The sequence below is a fragment of the Apostichopus japonicus genome, chromosome 4 (genome assembly GCF_037975245.1).
Source record: "Apostichopus japonicus isolate 1M-3 chromosome 4, ASM3797524v1, whole genome shotgun sequence".
Lineage (NCBI taxonomy): Eukaryota > Metazoa > Echinodermata > Holothuroidea > Aspidochirotida > Stichopodidae > Apostichopus > Apostichopus japonicus.
The window spans coordinates 7,662,194-7,689,081 of record NC_092564.1 but is presented as its reverse complement, the minus strand read 5'-3'; the positions used below and the strand labels follow the sequence as shown (position 1 = coordinate 7,689,081).

The following is a 26,888-nucleotide window of genomic DNA, read 5'->3' as shown; positions in this document are numbered from 1 at the left end:
ACCCTGTATGTTTCAGAGATATTTTTAATGTCAACACTCTTGCCTTCCCCCTCACTTCCCCTCCCTTCCCTTTCCCTTCCTTCCCCTCGCTTCCCCTCCTTTCCCATTTCCTTGTCCTTTTCCTTCCCCCCTTCCCCCTCCATTCCCCCTCCCTTCCCCTCCCTTCCCCCTCCCTTCCCCTCCCTTCCCCCTCCCTTCCGCTCCCTCCCCTTCCCTTCCCATTTCCTTGTCCTTTTCCTTCCTCCCCCTTCCTATCGCAGAATTGGGTAACCCCAGTTTGAACTATTTGGCTGCTGCTATAACCCTAACTTTATCAACTTGTTAACAGTTTAATCATCCATAATACAGAAGTTGACTGTCCTACAAATCTAAATGTAATTTAATACTTTATTATTTTTCATTTTCAGTCTTTTGAGGTTTTATGCCTACAATTCACCATGATTCCTCTTACTTTTTATGTAGAGTGCGATAACAAGATTTCAATACATGTTTTTTTTATTTCTATCTATATATGTATCCTCTTATAGAAAACAACATCTCAGAAGTAAAATTAACTTTAAACTTTTGGCATTTTGACTGAAAGAGAGAGAGAGAGAGTTATTTAATATATTTTCTTGTCTGACAAATTTCCCCAAAATTGCAAGAACCAAGTAAAATTGTATACAGTCACGGAATTGTAAATATTTTGCAATTGGATAAAATATCTTATAAAAACACACAGAGAACAGTTTGCATACTTTTTTAATTTTTATAAAAACTATTCACAAAGCCGGGGGCGAGTATTTTGGTCTGTTTGGATCGACTAAATTTTCAAAGAACACGTTTCATCTCTCACCTTGGGGGGAACAAAATACTGCAGAGATTAACATGTTTTTCATATTTGTCACTTTTTTTCTTTAACCAACTCGATAATCTTGCTTGCCGTGTATGGCTTCGTCGCAACTTTGCAGGTGTCTAAATTCTGATGTTTCGTTAGAACTAATATTTTTTTTGCTGAATTTTGATAATGGGAAGGATTAAGAGGCAAGAGTGCAGAGAGGGAGGAGGGTTGGTGAAGGGAGGAATTGGTCAGCTATGTGGCAGAAAATCCACATTTTTCACATTATAATGAAATGTACTCAAAAGGCATTGGCCTAACTAAACTAAAACTAAATTTTTTGTTTTTTCTCGTTCTTTGCAAGTGTGTAGTAGTACTATACATTATAATACATATCGGCTACACACCATAAGAAAAACAGCTAATGCAACTTATTTACAGATTTAAGGACAGATGTAACTAACACCATCATACTGATAACAAGCCTATCCAATAAAGCAAGTGTGATGTGAAAACAACAACAACCTGTTTTGTATTTTAATGACAGTAACTTGAAAACTCTGAAGGAAATTCAGTACAAGCAGTACAGTTTGCAAGTTTCTCACAGTCATGAAAAAATCTGAACATTTTTAAAACATCAAAATTCCAGGCCTGAAAGGTCATGGAAAGGGGGTGAAGAGTGGAAAATTTGTGGAAATGAAATCCTTTGTGGAAGTCTTCTCCTAAGTTTATTTGACTCTTGAAAAGTCGTCCCAATCTCATAATTTAAAACAAAAAGGTTAAAGAATTTCTGAAGTTTATCATGGAATTTCTTTGTCGATAAAGTGTGGAAACTCTATAAATTATGTCACTTTCTTTTAAGATTTTGGGCTACCAAACATTTCAAAAATGGGTCGAATTCCAATTTTTTTTTCTTTCTCAGTACCGTAACGCCAGCCGTTTATGTAAAATGAAAGTCTTTCTGAAAAACGGGCATGTCGTAGAAATATGGAAATCCAATCCTGGAAAAATACCGCTTTAAAGGTAGTCAGTATAGGCCCCAAAATTATAGCACGCTATAATTGCTAGAAATTTTCAAACTGGAGATCTTTACTCTCCAAATTGTTCTCAGACATTTTTAAGGAACACACAAGATGACTGAATGTCTCAGTGCGGAAAATAAGATTTTTGACCAAAGATGACCATATTTGAATATCTAGCATATTTGGGGCCAATACAGCATTCCTTTAAGTCATAGTCTGGACAATGTTTTATTGGTAATAATTTTATTTGTGCAAATCAAAAAAGTGACTTTGTTTTTCTTTCTAGCAGCATGCAACATACCAGACATGTTAACCTAGGTCAGGTTAAGAATGAACTTCCTTAGAAAAACATTCTGATGTTGATCATCTTTTATACAGGTATCCTTTATTCTGAAAGCAGTGTTTTCTCTCTCCTGGAGACTACAGATGAGCTACCTTCATCACTTTGTAAGCTGTTTTAATGTTTTTGTCTGCAAACATACTTGCAAGGTAAGCCCCTATTTTTAAAACACATCAAATCTGCCACCCAGTGAAATCTTTTACAATCTACTTTGGATATCTGGGTTAAACCAGTACTGGCTATGTAACTAACTACAGACCTTCACTAATACAGGGTTGTTTTATTAGACTGTTAGTATTTGTTCAGACTCAGCCTGCAGATATCATTTATAGTCCATTAATTAACTGTTTCTATTGGACCAGTCAAAGTCGAGGCCTTTTGCAACATAATTCAAATAAGTTCTGGGGTTGTCAACTCAAACACAGTTAAACTTTATCAGTAGCTCCTGTTCGATGGTCTTTGAATTTTCATGATCGGAGAATGCTTACACAAGTCAGATTTTATGGAATCAGAAGAGCGCTTTTTTGTAATCACAATCTTGTTAACTACTGATGAGATTCCAAGACTCATCCAGTTCATGTTTTTGTGAAATCCGACCATCATTATTGATGTATGTGGTAGAGATAACTGTCATCAACAACCCCTCCCCCTCCCATTTCTTAACCCCACCCTCCCAGCAAGGATTACAAACCCAGCCATCATTATTTATGTATGTGGTAGAGATAACTGTCATTAACAACTCCCCCTCCCCCTCCCATCTCTTAACCCCACCCTCCACAGCAAGGAGTACAAACCCAACCATCATTATTAATATATATGGTATAGGTAACTGTCATTAACAACTCCCTCCCCCACCCTCCCATCTCTTAACCCCACCCTCCCAGCAAGGATTACAAACCCAGCCATCATTATTTATGTATGTGGTAGAGATAACTGTCATTAACAACTCCCCCTCCCCCTCCCATCTCTTAACCCACCTTCCACAGCAAGGAGTACAAACCCAACCATCATTATTGATATATGTGGTAGAGATAACTGTCATTAACAACTCCCCCCTCCCCCTCCCATCTCTTAACCCACCTTCCACAGCAAGGAGTACAAACCCAACCATCATTATTGATATATGTGGTAGAGATAACTGTCATTAACAACTCCCCCTTCCCCCTCCCATCTCTTAACCCCACCCTCCCAGCAAGGATTACAAACCCAACCATCATTATTGATATATGTGGTAGAGATAACTGTCATTAACAACTCCCCCCTCCCCCTCCCATCTCTTAACCCCACCCTCCCAGCAAGGATTACAAACCCAGCCATCATTATTTATGTATGTGGTAGAGATAACTGTCATTAACAACTCCCCCCTCCCCCTCCCATCTCTTAACCCCACCCTCCCAGCAAGGATTACAAACCCAACCATCATTATTGATATATGTGGTAGAGATAACTGTCATTAACAACTCCCCCTTCCCCCTCCCATCTCTTAACCCCACCCTCCACAGCAAGGAGTACAAACCCAACCATCATTATTGATATATGTGGTAGAGATAACTGTCATTAACAACTCCCCCCTCCCCCTCCCATCTCTTAACCCCACCCTCCCAGCAAGGATTACAAACCCAGCCATCATTATTTATGTATGTGGTAGAGATAACTGTCATTAACAACTCCCCCTTCCCCCTCCCATCTCTTAACCCCACCCTCCACAGCAAGGAGTACAAACCCAACCATCATTATTGATATATGTGGTAGAGATAACTGTCATTAACAACTCCCCCCTCCCCCTCCCATCTCTTAACCCCACCCTCCCAGCAAGGATTACAAACCCAGCCATCATTATTTATGTATGTGGTAGAGATAACTGTCATTATTAACAACTCCCCCTTCCCTCTCCCATCTCTTAACCCCACCCTCCACAGCAAGGAGTACAATCCCAACCATCATTATTGATATATGTGGTAGAGATAACTGTCATTAACAACTCCCCCCTCCCCCTCCCATCTCTTAACCCCACCCTCCACAGCAAGGAGTACAAACCCAACCATCATTATTAATATATATGGTATAGGTAACTGTCATTAACAACTCCCTCCCCCACCCTCCCATCTCTTAACCCCACCCTCCCAGCAAGGATTACAAACCCAGCCATCATTATTTATGTATGTGGTAGAGATAACTGTCATTAACAACTCCCCCTTCCCCCTCCCATTTCTTAACCCCACCCTCCACAGCAAGGAGTACAAACCCAACCATCATTATTGATATATGTGGTAGAGATAACTGTCATTAACAACTCCCCCCTCCCCCTCCCATCTCTTAACCCCACCCTCCCAGCAAGGATTACAAACCCAGCCATCATTATTTATGTATGTGGTAGAGATAACTGTCATTATTAACAACTCCCCCTTCCCCCTCCCATCTCTTAACCCCACCCTCCACAGCAAGGAGTACAAACCCAACCATCATTATTGATATATGTGGTAGAGATAACTGTCATTAACAACTCCCCCCTCCCCCTCCCATCTCTTAACCCCACCCTCCACAGCAAGGAGTACAAACCCAACCATCATTATTAATATATATGGTATAGGTAACTGTCATTAACAACTCCCTCCCCCACCCTCCCATCTCTTAACCCCACCCTCCCAGCAAGGATTACAAACCCAGCCATCATTATTTATGTATGTGGTAGAGATAACTGTCATTAACAACTCCCCCTTCCCCCTCCCATCTCTTAACCCCACCCTCCACAGCAAGGAGTACAAACCCAACCATCATTATTGATGTATGTGGTAGAGATAAATGTCATCAAAAACTTACTGAAACAGCTAATAAAAATCTCCTTCCACTTTGGAGATATCAAAGGTTTTAATGTTCCTTCACACACACAAGGCTGAAGATTTGGTCAAGTCTAAATATGACAACATCCAGCCACGTGTTCCTCCATTTCTTATGGTTTTTATTTATTTATTGCAATGTTGATTTTCTGTAACTGATATGGGTTTTGCCAATACTGAATCTAACATATTGAACCAGTTAACATGACCTAATATAAATGGTATTGATTTCAATATCAATACTGTTAAACATTCTACCTTGCAAATATGGAAACGAAAAACAAACAGAAAAAGTAAATGTTTTGCAGATCCTAGCGTTACTATGACATCACAGATTCACAGAATGACTGCTCCCGTACATCACTTTTAAACTATGATATCTTCGAAGCGGAGCAAGATTTCTCTTAGCTATTTGGGGGGAGTCTTTCTCCACAAAGATCTACGTCTTATGAGTTAAAGATGACGGTTGGATAAATTTGTGTTCCCTTTCGAAAAAGAATGGGAAAGTCGAACGTGAATTAGAACTTTGTAAAGGCAAACCTGAACTACATCCACCCGTAAAGTAGATTTTCTTGAACAATTTCAGCAGAATTTGAACATCAGAAAACAATGCTTTTGCCATGCATGTCTTGCTATAATTTGTGATGTGTCTGTAACTACCGGCACCAAATCATATCTCTAAACGTATCAGCTACCCGTTTGGATTCAACCACTTCTGAAATTCATCTCTTGTTTTCGTTGCTGAAAACTTGTTGTTAGTGTTAAGTACCCTAAAGTAATCAAAATATATTTGGCATGAAAAAGAAAAAAAAAGAAAGAAAGGCCAGCGGATATTCATCCTTCTTCGACAGATGCAAGCTTGTCAATCATCTTTGATAGGGATATAAACTTGAATAAGCATGCAGCTATAACCTGCTAGCAATGTTTACCTGAGACTACAGGTGTCTTTACTTAGGTAATAACACAATGGGACAAGCCCTAGTAATTAAATGGGTCCCTACAGCAGGTCTTTCTCTGGCAACTTTGTAAAACATCAGCACAAAAGGTAAAAAAAAAGAACTCCCATGGGAAAGGTTCTCAGTGCTTCAATAGGTGCAACAGTGAGTTGCTAGGATTTTTTCTTCTTTATTCTTTTCCTTTTGTCGGGGTACAGACATTGACAATATTTCATACAGTGTGACAGAGATCAAATACACTGCCGTCATGCTATTGTCTTCCATTTAACAATAGAGAAGGAAAGTTTAGTTCCATTGTTTTCATGAATGATAACTACGTTATATGTTAATGCCTAACTTTGTAGACTCTGAATGATATTCCCACAACAGTGGAGTAGAATGTGGTTCTGAAAGAACTTGATATCCATTGTCTCTTTCTGTAAATTTGGTTACCTGATATACTATGGGCACTCTTGATTGCTTTGCAAGAAGCTTTATTCAACGGCGGTCACAATATTTGCAAACGATCTTGTTACGGAACGGCAACAGAAAAAGCATGCAAATTACTTACGTACCCAGGCAGACAAAAAATGGAAAGATAGCGTCATGAGTCATGCTACGATCAAATATGATTCCTGGTTCAATCAGCTTCTCTCACCAATCTGTACAGTTCTAATTATTAGGGTAAAATCAGTTGTTGTAATAACTTAACTTAGGCTTAGATACAGGAGACTTTATATAATTAAAAATTCCCTTACTACAAATACCAGGGTAGGGGTTGGTCTGTAGATCTTCTGGTAGCACCTTGAGAAGACTTGAGAACCTTGCGAGATGACTTTTCGACGAATGCTAACTTCTATCCAAACCCATGCTGGGGCACTACAATCAGCATGTTTCAACTAGTTGTTGAATATGTACTGTCATGTTCTCAACAACAGAATGTATTGTTGTCTTAGTTAGGACTCCCTCTATTATTTAACTGATCTCCTAGCCGAGACAGACCTAATTGTGTATAACTATATACATAGCTTTGCAGAGATGTATTATCCTTTCTCTGGGCATTGATGGACAGGGTAGGCAATCTTGAGAGATTTGATTCCCTGCATTCTCCCTTAATGGTGCTACAAGGGTTAAAGGGTGTGAAGACTTGCGCAAAAAGAAACGTCTAATGCCGGTAATCTGACCTAGTTTCGAATGAGGTGTAACAGAAGTGTTAGACACCACCATCGATCCCAGAAAATACGCACACAGCTTGCTACCTTCGGTAATTAGACACTTGTGTACAGTCAGTGCATACAGCTGCGGTCAATACCCACAGCACAGTGCGCAAACGATACAGCGATGGACATCCCAGGTCCAGCTAAAGATAAAAAGGTATCGCGTTTCATTACTGTCTGCATTTTGTAGCGACAAAGCAGAAAACTTCACTTGCAAGCAACGGAAAGTTAACTTTTTCAGAGCACGGCACGCGGTTTGGGGGCGAGTCTTCAATGCCTTTAAGGGTCAAATATGTGATGTATGGCTACTGGTTGGGAGAGAATTTAACTTACTCTTTACATTTGCACAATTTTGACAGGTTTAACTTGTTCAATAGCAGTAGCAATCAGGCTTAAGTTGAGTGACACTTGCACATTAATAAACTAATAGGGTAGGTCCGTGGCTGTAATAGTATAATATTGATAGTGTGACAATGAGCAAATAGGCTTTGTAGGGCTTCTGAATGCAGGTTAGGCAACGAGAGGTCTTCTGGAGGTTGCGTGGAGATTCAAGCTAAATTTATACCACTTCAGCTTTGTTCTGGATATTTCTGGAATACTCTCGTTGAATGATTAATGAAAATGTTATTTGCATGTTTTAAGAATTGACAATTGCCATCACCATATTGGGGGGGGGGGTTGGAGGGGGAGGAGGTGCTATTGAGTGGGATGGGGAAGGGGATGACAAGATTGATTTTTGGCTGTTCCATTATGGATAATTAATAAAATTAATGATTTTTCCCTATTCTGCTGAAACTTTTACCTTTCTCTTTTTTGCAAGTGGTTTAACTTTCGATACTATTTGATAGTTTGAAGTTCCATAAGCAGATTTACACTGTTGAAGAAAACTTTAAATGTTAGCTGGATGTTTCTTGCATCTTCGTAGGAGTTACTGACTAGTGTACAGTGAAGCAAGAATTGTAGAAACTTTGGGCTCATTCTGGGAAGATCTTGGAACGTGAAGAGGGCAAAATAATACACATTTTTACTGTATCCTAACAATCTCCTTTAATAAATAATTAATGGGATATTCTCAGTGGCAGACAAGGTTGAACATTAGGAAAGACAATATTCCACACTGTTATTTGTAAATCGACGATTTTCCACGCAACGACAGTAAAGTTGAGGCAAGCTCATGAATCAGTTGGGCTGTTTGCCAAAGTTAGAAACCAAACGTACCCAAAAGTGTAATTTAAAGAAAGATTTCAGATGCTCAAACTAAGACACACTACTAGATTTTTGCAACAAAAGAAAAGTTTAAATGAGCTGTTTCAAATTATTATTAATAAGGGGTTAATCAATGGTCTAGCGTGCGTTACTCACAGGATTAATGCACGATCAGGGGATAATGCAAGCGATGCACGAGGGCGGAGCCCGAGTGCATCCAGCGATAGCATTAACACCCGGAGTGCATTAATCATGTGTGTAACGCACGCTAGACCGTTGATTAACCCCGTTCATTCATACACTACCATTTGTGTGGGGGAAAATCATAAAACAAAACATTTTTGGTTACATATAACCAAAGATTTATTAAAGTGATGCCCCGTAATTTTACCGTGCGTTACTCACAGGATTAACCACGGTCAGCTGACCTGAATGGACCAATAGTATTTAGGAATCTTTACTAAGTATGAATGAACTATAATTATTCCATTAGATTCTAAGACATTTCATTGCCTGGACACTTTCTCATATTCATACTAATCAGATGTGATAAGAAAATGAAAATAAATTAAAGGGTTGTTTCACTTTTTTTTTATCAATTATTTGAAACAAAAATAGACTGATGAACTTAAGGAACAAAATTGTTATTGGAGTTATTATTTTAATAGCACCTACAAACTGATCAAAATCATCTGAAAAAAAGTTGTTTGAATGCTTGAGTGTTTGTGGTGTTGTCCACCAGTTTATAACACTGAAATTCAACTATTCAGTTTAAGATTTATAGTCCTGTCCATGCTTGTTGAATGTCATTGACATCAATTCAGAAAGACTAAGACGTTCCAGAAGAACAGCTGTCTTCTTTTGAACTTGGCTGTTTAAATCAAAGGAACCATTACCATCTACAGGGAAACAAAACAAAATATTAAAACAATCACCCAAGACAGAAATCTGGACAAACATGTGTAAAAAGATACATGTTAGAGGAAGATTAAGGTTAATTGTTTGGTTCTTTGAAGCTTTACTTCACAAACTATCATTGAATATCATTCATTTGATTTTTAGTTAAAATTTTGCTTTTGGGGTGAGAATAGGCAGGGAGGGGGAGTTATCCAGGGGCTCCATGAATTTCCCAAGTGGTATAATATCATAATAAATAGTTATGCTTTTACTGCATAATGAAACAATGACCTATTATTCAGTGAACAACATATTCCCCCTCTCTTACCCTCTCTTCCCATCTCCCCCCCCCCCCCCTTCCTTGCTTTTAAGCCACTTCATGTGAACACTTTCAAAAATGACCTACTAGCATTTGCCTTAAAAACCTAACCCAAACAGAAGCACCGTGTATGATAAGTTGGTTTCCATGATTTCATTAAATTTAAAAGAAAATTGTCCTGAAATTTAATCCATATTTTCCATTTCTGATGCCGCTGTTTACAAAGAAAGGAAACAAATATTGAATTACAAGTGACCACCAGAATACCAATAACCGCAGATGTTTTATTTTCCTTGTATTTCGGTAAATTAAATTTTTCCTTACTTTTCATCAAAAGCCCCAAATCCATCCTGACCACAACCACCAACTTACTGTTTCATGAAAGAAAAAAATTAGAGTAATCTTGCCATAGGGTTAATTATTTCAAGGGCCTTTTGTATCCGAGGTATATTCTTCTTTTCTATAGTCTGGCGTTTGATCTGTTCTCAAAATGTCCCTTTCAGTAACTTGAATAACATTTTTGCATGAGACTCCTTGCAAATCTCCATAGCCTAATTTATTATATGTGACCTACATTTTTTATGAGTTTTAGCTGGTCCCACATTGAACCACTGTCTATGAATGTAAGGAGGATGTCGGAATGGCCCTGAATAAAATAGTCCTCTTTCTGTAAGTAAAGGATGATTTGAGGTACAGATTTGGCAGCATTAACCTCTAAAGCAAGCAAAGAAATTGATACATTAGGGTTAATGTAGAGGGATTTCATTATGAATGAAATATCATGAAACTATTGTATTTCAGTAGTTTTTCTTGTCCACTGTCAAACCCTTCCACCCTGCCCCTCACCTGTTACCTCCTATTCCCATGTCTCCTTTGGATGATGCTACAGTTGAGTCCTCCCCCCCCCTCCCCGCCCCTTTTCTTCTTAGCATATCTGCCTGTTTATTGTAGCTATATATTAATATTGTCATTGCGAAAGAAAAACAAAAGAATAAGAAACTTTATTCACATATAGATACAGATAACAGAAGGGTTAACTTGGAAATATTAGTAACTGACATTGTAAACATCAGAATTATCTGACACTGAGACCATATATTATCTATTTAAATTTGACTATTTTCCTCTTTTCTCTCTATTGTTTGTTTTTTGGGGGCCGGGTGGGGGGGGGGAGGAGCTTTCATATTGATGTTGTCTCCTTTGTTTCTCCCACTTATGTAAAGAAGGACTCCTGCTGATAAGGTCACCTGAGTCAAATTTCTATATCCTACTTATTTGAATATTGATAATAATAACGACTTTGCCTTAAATAAATGTGTTAGAAACTCAAGCTCAAACCAATACTTTACAGAAACTTTCAAATCTGTTAAAGTTTAATCGTTCTAAAGGAGTTACTCTAGAACTTAGGTGAACTCCCTTTCGAGCCAAATTTAAATGAAAATTTAAGAGTTACAATAATCTCAGTTGAGACTGCAGACATTATTAGATATGCTCAACTGAATCCACGGCAGCTATTTTGATTTAGCGCGATGCATCTGTGAAAGTAACTATTCAGTCGTTTGCAAACAATTGCGCTGGAAAACTAGACTTTGTATAGACTGTGATTGTACCCGCATGCAGTTTAAACTATATTAAATAGCATCTTCATTTGTTTATATAACGCTCTGCAATGCACCGTTGGAGACAATCGAAATAAAGATGCACGTGACCTAGGAAAAGAGCCTGGTTATAGAATTAATTTAGTTCGTTGATATCTGTTCCAGAGACGAGATTAACAAATTCAAGAGACAAATAGATGAAGATCGTCTGATTACAGGAAATATCCAATTTTGGATGATCTCGTTTGATCTTATAATCATTTTGACCTGAGCGCTTTGCGTGATATATTCATTAAAATAATAATGAGGGTTTGTGGTCCTGCTTTTTACCACATGTTTCAGAGGTGATTCAAGTCATCAATTCTGCAAATCATTTATAGTATTCTGAACTCATGTGGTCAATGATAATTGGTTCTGTTTACTCTATATACAATGTTTTCTTTTTTTTTATCATTAAAACATACTCAATAGTTTTCAACTTATGGTTTTATAACGTTCTAGTATTTGGAAGAGCCACTGAGGAAATGAACGTTTAGTCCATTTTCTCACCGTAGTGAAGGATTGGCATTATAGAAACCTTATAGAGGACTTGCCAGGTGAAAAGTGGTATCAATTGGGTTAAATTGTTGTAGTAAAGTGGCCAAGTGGGGGGTGAGGTGGGGGGTGAGGTGGGGGTTGGAGAGAGGGAGGTATTGAGAAAGAGACAAGGGAGTATAGTATCATTGTTCAAAAAGGTAAGTGAACTTTTTTTCATGTTCTCTTTATTTTGCGCCTTCTTTTATGAAACGGAGACAAGGAGTTCACTCTTCTTTACGGCCTCCGCAGTGAACCCCCTCTCCCCTTTCCATGATTTAAAAATTCATGATAACACCTCTGGTGGTAGCTAGCTTCTTTGGTCTCTCCTTTCTGCTATGAACATAATCATTAATTCACAGGTAGCTTCAAGTATACCCTCTCAACTGCCTCTATTTCAAATCACATCCCCACCACCCCCCCCCCCAACCCACTGTATATGGAAGTTCCAAAACGTTGTCTGGTGTGATGCAAGAGAGTTATGAATACAACTACTTTAATATGACATTTACATGTATCAGGGCCCATGTCCCAGTTTTGAGGTGGGATGAAAGTGTGAGCGGGAGTCTTTACATATTCAGTTGTGTTTTAATTGTTACCAATGTTAAGGCAATGAAGACTTGCCCCAAACCCTGTGCCTCCATCTGAAAAAGTTAACTTTCCGTTGCTTGCAAGTGAAGTTTTTTCTTGTCACTACAACATGCAGACAGTAATGAAACATGATACCTTGTTATCTTTTATCAAGACCTGAGATGTCCATCGCTGCTCTGACACTGTGTTGTGGGTATTGACCGTAGCTGTATGTACTGACTGTACACTAGTGTCTAATTACGGACGGTAGCAAGGTGTGTGTGTATTTTCTGGGATCGATGGTGGTGTCTAACACTTCTGTTACACCTCATTCGAACTAGGTCAGATTTACCGGCATCAGACATTTCTTTGTGCGCGAGTCTTCAATGCCTTTAACAGCTCATTGCTCTGGTGTAGAGCCATGCTGGTGAAACCACAAAACAATTAAATATCATAATTGGGTCCTTTTGTTTCTTCAGAAGGGCCCAATTTATAACTGTCTTAATTAAAGATCAGAAGATTGTGACCGTATATCCAGCATTTCCTTTCCTTTGGGCTACAGTGTCTGTATCCATGTAGACAGAGAGACATCTTAATGCATTCTTGATACCCACAGTATAACATAGCTGTTCCATAAAGCCTTGCACCGCCTTAGTCCAGTGTGATGCTGCAGGTGGTCGTGTTCTCGATGTAAATATTGCAAATATCTGGGAAATAAAAAACCTCTGAAAATAAACTGAACCGATACAGGGACAGCAAATCATGCCTTGTATTACTGCCATCGATCCTAACAAACCTATTCCCTAAAGCTAAACAGTTTTTTTCTCAAATGTAAAAAAAAATATGAAGAGAATATAGGCCTATGGTATGATTTAACATTCATCTGGCGAGCTCAGTCCTGCTCTTGAAATATCATCGAAATTCAACTTTTATAACAAAGAAAGTTGAAAATGGATTTTATTGAGACGAAACGATGTCATATGAGTAATTTTATGAGACATTCTTAGGTGTTGTGAAGACCTAAGGGCTCCTGGCAAGGTTTGGATGATGATAATAAATGTCACTGAGATTTATATATGTTAGAAAATTTTTTAACAGATCTGTACAACTTGATATTGCAAAAGTATCCAAAGGTTCAAGGCATTAGGGTAACAGCAGAATTGTGTGGGGGCAGGGAGGGGGGTTGGTGGAGAGGACTCAGAAGTTCTGTATATAGTATTCATTGGAATAAAAGTCTCAAGTGAAAAATAAATTTACACAGACATTTTTTTACTGGTTTATTAACTCTCAATGAGATGGTACTACACATTTAGTATGGAGACTTTTCTCTCCATCTGCAGTTTGTATCGAGGTAGAACTAAGTAAAAATAGACAAACTTATAGAATATATAAAGTGTTGTTCTCTTTCAGTTTTTTACTTTTGAATTTCTTAATCCTTTCAATTCTCTCTGTTTGTCTGTGTGTGCACCTGTTTTGTGTGCTTGTGTGTGTGTAAGTTATATGAGAGGAAGCGAAGGGGTAACTTCAATAAGACAAAGTTACAAGTTGTTTATTACTTAAGAGTAGACCATATCAAAAAGATGAAAATATAACACTGCAGAATATATTGAGGTTTCCAGTTATATTTTCCCTTTAATATAATTTCTCATGATATCACATTGCATGATCAATGTGTTTATTTTATATACTATTATTTGCACTATTATATATATATACTATTATATTATTTGAAAGGGGGTGGGGGGTGGGGACCCAGGGGTACAATTTCTGAGGAGCCTCCTTATGAATCGACTAATACTGGGAAAATTATAATTAAGGAAACTCATTGTGCTATGAAGTTAAAGTGATTTATAGCAAGGGTTATTCCTTAAACTTTTTTCTGGTGGAGCCGTTGACCCATTATCTCATTAAATCTGAGAATTTCTCTCTACAGGGAGTCTTTAGCCTGTCTACTGACTGTCCATCTCTGAGGACTGCCCAGGAGAAATGGATGTAGGTTAATTCATACTGATCAAGGACACTGACCCCTTGAGAGACAACCTCAGTTAACTTGATATATTCTTGTACTATAGTATTTTGCTGCGTAAAAGCAGAAGATTATAAAGAATTGTATCACTGTACCAGGCTGCCTGGGAGTCATGAGGCTGTGGCATGCATATACCTTCTGGTTCTGTCGGTTTCATCTGAAGTAAGAGCTAGAATCCACAGAAATCTTTCTAGTTAGTTGGTTTTCCATATCAGACCTTTGTAACTATTCAACACATATTCATGTATTATGGCATGTTTTCCACAATTTGAATTGCTCAGGGTAATTGTCCAGATGGCAGAGGTTTCTTCCTTGTAAACTTGTGTGTTGTTGATCTGCAGTAAACAAACAAAAACACATCACATTAAATCTGCACTGCTGTTGGCTCGATTTTTGCTGGTATGTTTGTAGCTATCAGAAGCACTGAATAATATATTCATCCCACCCCTGAAAAGCCTACAAATTTTGCATTCTCAGTGGGCCTGTTTACATGCTGTTAAATGCAATCTTCGATACAGGACTTCTTGTTCTTCAACTTCAGAATAGCAAACTAGCGAGTAGATTTGAGCAGATGTAAATCTAGCTAAAAAATGGTGTTGAATGTGTGGAACTTTGTCATGATAGACTCAGAAATGGGTTAATGGAGCGGGGGTAGGAGAGTGGTAATACATTTAATATTTTGTTGTTGAGAATTAATAGGTTCACTGAAAAGACATAATATGAGTGGATTGCAGTTAAGTATCATCGTTTGTAGCTTCAAATCAATACATTTTATGGTTCTTGAGCAATTCCTTCTATTCAGTAGATGACTATTCTGTTAATGCCTCGATTGTATAACAGGAGAGTATAGTGAAGGAGAGTCAGAGGTGGGGTAATTTTGAAAGTAGAATTGTGATGCACAAAGTGGGCCCAGAAAATAACCTTTGACCCAGTGGCGAGGCCATGGAGATATTGCAGGACTTGCGAAAGTTGGGAGAGGGGATTTGGAGAGTTCAGAAATGAAGTTGCAAAATAAGCTGGAGAGAAAGATCACTTGGCAAAAGGAAAAATAGTGACTAACAAATTGAGTGTAAAGGCCCCAAAATATTAAAGCTGGTTTAGAACAGGATATGATGATGATGTATGCAATGGTCAGTAAGTATAGTAATGACAGGACTCCATAAGCAGGGGTAATTCTGAGCCCCTTGGACCTTTAGTGTCTTCAATTTACCATTACAGCCTGAAGGTACTGAGTAATCACTTGTCTGCCCCCCCTGCCCCCTCAACCTCTTGAATTTTCTCAATTCTCTTCTGTTCCACATCAGAGGTACTGCTATGCATCACTGTGTGTACAAACTATTTCTAATTGACCAAATTGATGAGCAGATGGAAACTAGTATAAAGATCATAATTTTCCAGTGTCCACTAGTTTAACATTGAAGATGTCCTTCTGTCTCAGACCAGTATGTTGATGGAAAGTGTAACTTCTGTGGAGAAAAGAAATAACTGTCACAGCGAGATATGTAATTTCATAATAAGAAAATGATGCATTATCATTTATGATCCAAGCTTGAAAGGTCAAGATGAGCCTCCCTGTTCATTGTTGGTATCTTTCTTCTTTTCCCCTTTATATTCCGTCCAGGTAGATATCAGCTGTGATTTAATGACCTCATACAGCTTCAACAGTGTACTGTTTATAGTGCAGTCTGATCTGTGCCTCTTTTGAAGTAACAATAAGAAGAAGAAACATTTTAAAGTGGTACTTCTTGCTAGAAGAAGCAAGTTATGTACCATCCCAGGGACAGATTCAGTATGTAATTAGGTTAGGGTATGTGCCGTGGAGTTGTTGCAGCCAACTCTAAAGTATTGGGGTTGGGAGAATCCATCCTCTGCCTCCCCCTCCTATCTCCCCACCCCCCCCCTCCAGGAAAGAAAGTAAAGTTTTAGACATCAATGGTACCTTCTGAAGCATATTAGACTAACAACTAGTTCTTTAATTCTAAACACAAGACTGTGCCAATAACTACTTTTGAATTTTTGTGTGAGGTTGATGCTAAAGCGGGTGGGGGGGGGAGATGGGTTTACACACCCAACCCCCCTCCCCCTTCCCTTCTGGATCTACTCCTCCACTAACATGCATGCAATCAGTAAAATCTCTATTGGTGGAGAAAATATTGTGTTTCTAGTACCCCACCAAATGAGAATAGTACCTCTTTAAGATAACCTTGACCATGAATTGTTGCATAGTTGATATTCAATTCTTTCAACAGCTGTTTCTCCTTGTGATTAATTTAATGCTCAGTTTGATAAACTGTGTAAAATGCTTTAAATCAGCTGTTTTTTCATGCCATTATGACAATTACATATTTATATTTCAAGTTCCAACAGATGCATTTAAAGTAACAATTGCAATATTGCATACAAATGCTGTGAATGGTTTCTTCTCTGTCAAAGAGGCCAGGAAATTGATTGTGAGGATGGGATTCGAACCAATGACTTCAGGATTACAAGTTTCCTTCTCTTATAACCAATTGGGTTATCTGGTTTTTGTTTGATTGCAATCCCTATATAGACATTTTTCATGTGGATGGTGGAGGGGGAGATATGTTTGCAAACAACCTCAAATCCCCCCCCCTCCCTTCCAGTTCCACATTATGCTGGATATTGGATGGTCTTTCGTGCTGCAGAGGATGTTAATAATAACTGCATCAAATGCAGCAAAAATTGAAAGAGTTGCAAAATGTAATTTGCATCTAAACACCCTTTAGTATTAATAAGTAGTCCCCAGGGTTGTGCTCAAGATCGAGAAAGGTCTATTTCTTCAGTAAATGCACCACCCTTAGAAATATTCTGCATACAGAACTGATGCTGACATAAAGCGACTAGGAAGGGTATAGACTATATGATCACGTTTGTTCTTTTTGCCAGAGCTTCCCAAAGTTGTTTTGCTAAGTCAGTCATATTCTAACGCAATAACCACTTATATATATTGTGCTATTTATTTGCATAGCTAGAGACATATTGTGTTGCAAGCGCAACTATCGGTGCATAAAATGGATAATATTCTCTCCTTGTTAATACCTCTCCTTTAAAAGTTTAAAGTCAACAATATACTGCTGATAGGTTTGTTTGCATGAATCAAATATAATATATAATATGATCTGATAGATCGGCGATGGTAACCATTCCACCATTGTGTAATAAAGCCGATCCTAGCATTATTTAATAAACTCGTCAGATGCCTAAGCAGACAGTATGTATACTTTTGATCACTATAATTGGCGATAATTTTAATTTCGAGCCTTCTCAAACGGTGATTTCAGTCGATAGGGTAATTGGACTCCACCCAACGTTTTTTTTTTCTTTTTTTTTCGATCGTTTTCTGACAAGTTTGTCAGCCATGCAGACACTCTTGCTTCATTAATTACATTCAAATGAAACACAATGATTATTTAAAAAAAAAAAAAATTTGATTAGTTTGAACTGAAACTTAAATGATTAAGCAAATCATTTACAATTTAATGTGATTGCAATATTAAGGAAAGTAACTTCTGATTAAACAGTAATCACCGCTTTAATAATTAGCGTTTAAGTGTTCATCTATTTAAAATTGTAGTGTTGTAATCAAAATATTGAAGTTGCTGAAAGTATTACTTTTTTTTTAATTTATATGTAGATTGCTATATATTGAAATCTGACTATAAACCTGATCCATTTGAAGGAAAAAAATAGCAGACTCAACCAAATAATTCTGACTAAGACACAGTGCTGAGAGAGCTGGGGGAGGGGAGGGTGAGGGGAGGGGAGGGATGGTAGGGGTGGTAATGTTTACATGGGTTGGGTCTTACCATTATAGTTTTAAAAGTTTTAAACAGGGTTGTCTTTCAATGCATTTTGGCATTGTCCAGAGAGAAAGTTTGTTTGACTTCAGTGTAAAGTTTCAAACTAATAGTGACCTGGACAAATCACTTCGGTTGGATGCCTACCATAGTAAACCAGGCTGCTTTTTTTATGTCAATGAATGGGACAATGTAATTTTGTTTACACACCAGAAACTAACTGAAAGCATAACTTGCCTCTGTATTCTGTTTTGTCTTATGGAAACTTTTGCTCTATAAACGGCACGTTTCGGAGAATTAAATGCTGTCATATACGCACAGGAAGCGTTGAGGTTTTTACTCTCTGAAATTGCTGTGAGAGCAAGTGCTGCACACTGTACTGTGTTCAGATTAGCCACGTAAAGGAGGGCTTAACAAAATTTCTTACGATGCTTTTGATTTGCTGGTGGAAAGTACGAGCCTGACCAATAAAGTCGAATTTTATATCACTAGAGAGAGGAGTCAACAAACTTTTCTTTGGCATAGGAAAGAAATTGGTTCCGCAATCACACTCCCAGCAAGCACAATGTAAGCATTGAGAGATAGGGACATTTTGAAGACGTTCACTGCTTTCCGAAGTGGTTTTTACTTTTTCAGATTAAAAATTATGGGGTTAAGTTCACACGCATAATAAATAACGACACATCATTGTAAAGAGGACACAATATTCTTCAAAAATGACATAAGAAAGAGTTTTCTGAGTGCTATACTTAGAAAGTTATGAAAAGAGTTAGCATGAAATGTGCTCATTTTGTAGCGAAATTTGCTGCGTAAAGAGGTGTTTTTGTGCTGAGTTCCGCAAGGAATCCATATGGTCTTGTCTTACAGATCCCAGACTTACAATATAGCTTAAACATGAGAAATAAATATAAATGTTTAAAGTCATGAAAAGAAGCTCAAGAAAATCCATAAATAGAATCAACAATGTTTCCTTTTAATTAAAAAACAAATTTGGTAGCTAAAAGCTGTGAACTAACATGAACAACTAAGATTGGATCAAGGAAGTGAAATCGTAAAATCAGATGGTCAAAGGAGCTTTCCAGACAGTAAATTTAGTATAAAAGGAAATATCTTTAAATAGCTGTAATTGGTGTACAGAAATGCTGTACGTATGAGAATGTTCTGCCATGTTGATACTAGGGCAAATATATAAAGTTAAATTGTGCTTTAACTCATCCTTTCAGCAAACCTCCAAACTTTGTTCACAATAATTTTGTATAATTGAAAGGTAAAATTTGAAGGCGGCCTCTCTGTTGACAAAACAAGTTTTCTGTTTTGGTCTGTTGTTATGTACTGATATCCTTAGTTACTATTTAGACTGAACTTTTCTAATACATTTATTTTTCCTTTCAAGAGCTGAAAATTCAATTTGCACCAAATGAATGATTTTGTTTTCAAGAGGTAATTATCTGCAACTAATCTTTCCTTGGTATTTTTTCTTCTTTGTTATTTTTTGTAAGACCTAATATAGCTGTCTACTTCAGTAACGATTGACAAAAGTCATTTACTCCTTATTACAGATTAAGACCCAAATTACAAATAGTATATTTTTTTACCTTTATATGAACTTGTTGGGTTTTTAATTTGTCTGGTTCGCTTAACTACTTTTCTGTTTCGGTGGGTTGATTGACCGATCACAGGAGGAAGTCAGAACAATGGAAAGCAATCAACAGCCCAAACAACCTTGTAGGAACCAGCATGAAGCATAGCTTGACTCTGCTCAAGAAATAGCCGAAAGGCAACAAAACAAGAATTTCTTCGCTGTACAATTTTGATAATGGTGACAAATTCCACAGGTCACTAACAATAAAATGATCACACTATTCGGCAATATCTAACAGGTAAACAACGCCTTCCCTGGATGGTGTTGACGGACTTAACTTGATTTTAATGGTGTACTTTATCGGCCTGGTGGCGAGGGGAACCTGCATGAAAAAAGAAATGAAAAATCTCCCCATTATACTTTATAAAGTTCAAGTTGCAGTTAACATTCCATTTTTTGATTTTTAGTTTATTGTTGCAATGCGGAATGCAGGGAAAGGATTTTAATAGGGTAGTGAGCGTTGTAAGTATATATACTACCGGCGTAATAATATTAATATGATTAATAATTAATACTACCAGCATACTCGATACAGATGATGGCGGGGTGGGGGGGGGGAGGTTGGGAGTCAAGCATTAGAAACATTGCTGGTTTGTTGTTTTCAATTAGTAAACTGATGTGAAATTGTTTGTTGAGAAGGTTTATTGATGAAATAATCTTTTTAACAAATTTATGTATGAAAATTATGAGTTCTTTTCCTTCCTTTTTCTTAATCTTTCAGGGATGTTATGAGAGACATCTACGTCGTCGATGACCTTATAAGGAATGCTGGAGTGCTTTGGCCGTGGCCTCCTGATATTATGAACGATTATTGGATAGTGATATAGCCAACAGATGTTATGAGTGATATTAGAATATTAAAGTCCGCTGAAGCTATTAGGAATAGTGTGATACTTTAATGCCAAAACCGGCTGGTGTTATGAGTAGAGTTAATAGAGTCCTTTAAACATGAAATAATGTAAATTAAAGTCATAGCATGCAGCTATTCTTTTAGGTTTGAATTAATTTAATGCAAACAATTCACATAGGACATCTAACAGTCAAGAATGGACCATGGGTTGCAGACCAGCTGCCACTGTGTTTAGAATGTCATCATGATTGATAATGCTTTATTAATATATATAGATATATATATATATATATATAAATATATATAAATATATATATATATATATATATATATATATATATATATGTATATTTATATATATATATATATATATATATAGAGAGAGAGAGAGAGAGAGAGATATAGATATATATATATATATATATAGATATAGATATAGATATAATTGAAATCGTAGTGAGTTGGAAAATCAAGAACAGTGAATAAACTACCAGCTGTCACCGGTATTCGAACCCGGGCCTCCCGCTTTATATTCGGACACCCTAACCACTAGGCTATGGACACTGATTTTATGTCCAGAGGTTCGAAACCCGTAAGGAAGGTTGTAATTCCACTGTAGGCGTTTGTCACCTGTATGAACAATACTAGCTCTGTTTTGGTGACATATTTTGCCTCACTCTAGAGACCAAACATGATGTTAACCAACGCGAATACATTTGTGATTCATAAAGCCGGATATATATATATTTCATCTGTGATGTGATATTTTACACTTTTATTTCAAATTGGATAAGAAAAACATGTAAAATAGAAAATGCTTGTAAGATCAATTTGTAAGGTAATATCATCTAGATCCACTAACCATGTGACCTGAGAATGAAATGTATAACTTTGGTGTTTCGTACAAAGTGAAAGAGTCGATATGAAAGGAATGCGACTAATAATACAAATAATAATCAGAAATTCATACCGTGGATATTGGAAGTATAAAGTCAACATTTTCAGGCGCCAGTATTTAATCAGTTCCACTCTACTGGTTTGATGATGGGCTTGAAGGTTATTCTATATACTTACATGATTGTACTGGACAGTACTGCCCAATGAAGCGTAGAACTTAAAGCCCTGTACTTGAATACTGCTGGATGGTGAAAATCTTTTACTTATTAGAAAAATTTCAATCTGAGCTTTCAAATTTTGAATTACAAAGGTCAGCTTTGTCCTCATTTGGTAAAACCTTTCCTCCATTTTCGCTGGAATTTGTAACTAAATGTAAATCTGTTAAAGAAATGAATCAATTCACTTCTCATCCTGGGGAGATTGAAGCTGGAATTTAGTTGGGTTGGACCTTGACACCAATATGGACCTTGCCAAACTGTGTAATGCAATGACATAACACGGGTTTGACATGGGGGGGGGGGTTGATAGTGGGAGAGGGATCAGGAATTACACCATTCTTCAGTGGTGTTGAAATTACTGTCTTTTTCAGGTAATTATTATTAATTATTGCTGTGAATTTTTTGAGAGAGGAGAATTTGAACCATCAGGACATACTTGGATTCCTCTCACTACCCTCAGTCTAACTACATTACAATTTATTTGATTGCAGAATAAATATCAAAATATTTATAACAAAGAGTAATAAAATACAATGTTAAAACAAAATATACAAATGCTAGTAGTATATAGAAATATATATATATACCAATCTATAAAAATATATACATACCCACATATATAGATATATACATACCCATATATAAAAATATATACATACCCACATATATAGATATATACATACCCATATATATAAATATATACATACCCATATATAAAAATATATACATACCCATATAAAAATATACATACCCCTCACTAACCTCAGTCTAACTAACAGACTAACATTGTTATCACAATTGCCTATTGCTAATTGTAGAGTTACTGAATATTTCTAATCCAACATTGGAAAACTTTGTGTACTACAAATTTAACTGTGTCTTATTTCATCATTTGTGCTGTGATATGAGTAGATTACAGTAGAACAGTGTTAAGCAACATATACAGTCACCTGTAGCCCTACTCTCACTCCATTATGAGAAAATGGCTGTTTCTTCCAGGTATAAACCAAGTGAGTGCTGACCAGGTTGAACTTGTTATGTTACCCTCGTAGATTTGTACACATACTCAGGGCATTCTGGAAAAATGCCTATAACTACTTTTTTGTGTGGGGTTTAAAAGGGGCGAGTGTACTCCCCAACCCCAGTCCTACCCAACCTCCCCCCTCCCCTCACCCCCATCCCTACCGATCAGTATTCCAATGGGAATTGTAGATCTACTTCTATTCCTGCTGTTGTACTCCAAAGCAGACCATAATTCAGGCACCTTGTGTATCCTTTAACAGACACCTTCCATCAGATTAATTCAGACAAGTCACACAGATTATGTAAATACAGAACTCCCTGATGACTAATCTTAAGCTGTTGTGTTTGTTATGTTTGATTTATGTTTGCTGATCTCCATTGATAAACTGGTTTGTTAATATGCTGATTCACTGGTACAATTAAACTGAAGTGTTCTGTCGTATAACCTTCATTTCACACTTGCACACCTTTGCACAATTAATTTTCAATTATGGAACAAGTTTTACAAATGGGGGATTTTTTTTTAAAGAAAAGATCATGGGAATTTGACTCTATGTTAAGAGATAACGAGAGATAACGATCAATTGATAATAACTTTACAAGATACCAGCCGAAGATAAGTAGTGTAAACCAGGGGTTCCCAACATTGATTAAAGAGGAAGGAGGATGTACATGTGAGGGTGGGCGTTGAGTGTTTGGCGACGGGGATTGCAGTCAGAGGTTACTAAAAAAAAAACAATCAGGTCCAGAAAAGACGATCTACAAAGAAAATTATATACAGCAATGTTGTGAATGACAAGGGTTATTAAAGTCACTATAGACTATAACACCTGTTGTGTTCATATTAAATATGATATTACATAATACATTGTTCAAATTTTTGGGTACACCATCCCTTAGTATGAGAAAACATTTTAAACACCCTCCCCCCTTCCCTGTCTCTCCAGAACAGCAGATCAGTGACAATATGAATGCCTCTTGCTCATTGAGTGGTAATGAGAGTGATGAATTAATTGGTTAACTTATCATGAGGCTTAGCAATGGGGAGGTTCCGGGTTCGATGCCTGGCCTGGTCATAGTAAGGTAGGTTTTTCATCCAAGAGTAATCTACGGATTTCCCATCTGAAATGACTTTCTAAATTGAAAAGATTCCAACTTTGAGTTAAAATGTAGAATTGGAAGCCACCTGACGTGTAAGTTGTAATCCATAAGCCCTTGCGGGTTTTTGCCACATTAGTTGTCGCTTGAGCGTCGTAAAACTTACTGCTGATTATTATGATTATAATTATGATTATTATTATAATGTAGTACTGATGCTCATTTATTTGCCAGATTAATTTATTATCTTAAAACTGCACTGTACATTGGGCTGTTGCTGTGTAACATGTAATATACACAGACATGAGTGACATATCTGGATACCACTCAATATTCAGAGACCTGTGTGCAGGCAATCCTTCAACTGCTACTTAATGGTGAGCATAACATACATTCAATCCAGTGCAGCAAGTTCTGTGATCCATAGTCCAATTTCTTACTTTGGGATTCATTGATGATTACTTCCATATTCCATCCTTTCTGGTGCAGCTGTAGCCGTAAACTGAAGATACTTTTATGTACTTTAGTTCTCCTTTGAAATGTTAAGAAAGCAGCTTGATGACAAATTCAGAATCAAATTGAGCTTTAACTTGAGAACAATTTTCACCCAACAGAATTAACTATGATGGTATTCTCAACTTTCCCTCATATGATTTCAAATTGGTAAACATAAATCATCTTGTCAATCTTAACATTTGTTAGCTATATTTTCAGCTTTCATTCTCGTTCTCCTCAACCCTCCACCCCCACCTCTCCCCTTCCCACGGTTGTCTCGCAAAATACGCGCTTCGTGATAACTGAGAATTGGATCCGTCCAGTGAAAGCAAACTTCCCTGAATGAGGTCGCCATTTGCAAATCTCTTAAACTTATTTGTGTATGTGCGTCAAACTTTGCAAATAGAGGGTGCTATTCGGGAACATGTCTTTAAAATTAGTCAAACTCCTTAACAGTGCTGTTCTCGTGAGTAAGTTAGTATATTGACAATCGTTTGTTGGATGAGAACGGGCAATTCTAGGGAGTATGAAGGGGATGAATATATGAACGGTGTTGCTCTCAACACTCCGATCTATATCTAAATACTCGACTAGATGAAAGCTGGTGACGGTAGTAACCTTAAGATGTATTTTAGCTAGACCTTGTAATGTTATTGAATATGCATATGATACACGTGTGCAAACGTTGCACTACATTGTAGAATCTGCACCTGTTGTTATTGAGCTGTGCATTTGCATATCAGTATCAGGCGCGTATCCAGGATTTTCTAACCCGGGGGGCGCGAATTACCATCTAAGCGGAGCGCCACCATCGGTTGGCGCGGAGCGTACAAGAAAAATTCTGGTTTTGATACCCCCCAGATCACCGGAAATGGCACTTCTCGGGCTTGAAAATGACCAACCAGATGTACACTTTTGCCTGAGAACCAAGTATTTCCCAAAAGTTTTATTCCATCCATAACCTTTTTGAAGATTGTAACCAGTCACTCATCATGTTCGACCTCATTGCATGTCCTATGGATGATTGCTTTTGTAGGTGATTCTACGTCACAGCCCACAATATCTGACAGCCCCACTTTTCAAGGTTTTAAGCCCAATATTTCATGGGCTTAAATCACTTCAAAACATACCCATAATGTTGCACAAAATTCAATCGATCTATGGACAACCAATATAGAAAAAATGTTGGTCAGGAAATTTTCGAAAATTCAGACACAGTTAATTTATTGGTGTAGAAATATTGCAACCTCTTATAATGGCTATTATAAAACTTCGTTGAAGGAAATGAAAAATAGCAGATATTTCCGATATCAGGTATATCGAAACCGAACACTACACACATAGGCGTAGGTCCCGTAGAAGGCGGGGGCTGCAGCCCCCCCCCCCCCCCCGCAACCATTTTTTTTCCCATTTTTTTCGGGCACCTACTGAAAGAAAAATAAATAGCAATGAATAGGTTAAAAATGATCTCCTTGGTAATTAAAATAAAGTTGTAAGCTTGGCCGACATTACTACTGTAAAAGAGAGTTTTGACATAAATGGATCTGTATGCTTTTTCTCCATCTACATAAGACATTTGGTTGTTTACATTAGCATCCGGCGGTATACTGTGCAACTTTGACGGACCGTAAGGTACACGATGACATGCAATGTAATGACCGATGCTTGCTTATATGATATTGGCATCGATGTGTTAAACGCGCGCTTCGCGCGCGAAAAATTTCGGCTCTTTTTCGGGCAAGTCGTTACAGCCCCAAATCCAATTGGGCTCCTACGCCTTGAATACACACATAGACAGTTTTTTGAGGCTGTTCATCGTGGAACATGCATTTCAATGCTCACTGACACTGGCGGATCCAGGGCCTTTGTTTGGGAGGGGCCAAAGTGGCATTAGAGTGATATGGGGAGGGGTCAAAGGGGAGGGGGTGCCCCCTCCCCTATGGAAAATTTTCTATTTCTGAATGCCCTCAGATGTAATTTGGTGCGACAAAAGTGTACAATGGTGATGTTAATTTACTTCTAAAAAAAAGTTTCCCAGGTGTAATTTTCTAAAATATTTATAAAACAAAGTTGAGATCATCTTTCTCAAGCAATTTGATTTCTCATAGGTTATAAATTTCTTACAACCAGCCTGTAACTGCAAAATGGTGTTAAACTGTAAATCCTCATGCTCATACATTTACATAGCTCCCAACTCTTGAGAAGGCAAATGCTGGTCCATGCCACGAATCGCCGTCCTGGGGAGGGGTATAAGGGGAGGGGGTGTCCCCCTCCCCTTTTGAATTTTTTTGGAATCATGGTGATGCCTACATGTAAAATGGTGGCACTTAGAAAGGCTTTTGTCACCCAAAATTTTCTGAGAAATATGCATTTTTTTGTGTGTAACATCAATAAATTGAATAGTAGGTGATAATTCATTCTTTCCCGTGGCATGAAAATGTTCGCTGCTCGCCCCAATGAAAAGAAATATAGGCTAATTTGAGGTTCAAA

General features: G+C 37.5%; 1 long non-coding RNA gene across 8 annotated transcripts in view; it reads left to right on the top strand.

Moving 5' to 3' along the window:
- LOC139966330 (uncharacterized) overlaps positions 1–20,918 on the top strand; it is a 77,494-nt gene extending 56,576 nt beyond the window's left edge. For all 8 annotated transcript variants that reach the window (XR_011792555.1, XR_011792554.1, XR_011792553.1 and 5 more), the window contains one exon: positions 20,539–20,918. This is a non-coding gene — a long non-coding RNA (uncharacterized lncRNA). The remainder of the gene's footprint in view (positions 1–20,538) is intronic.
- The last annotated feature ends 5,970 nt before the right edge of the window (positions 20,919–26,888 follow it).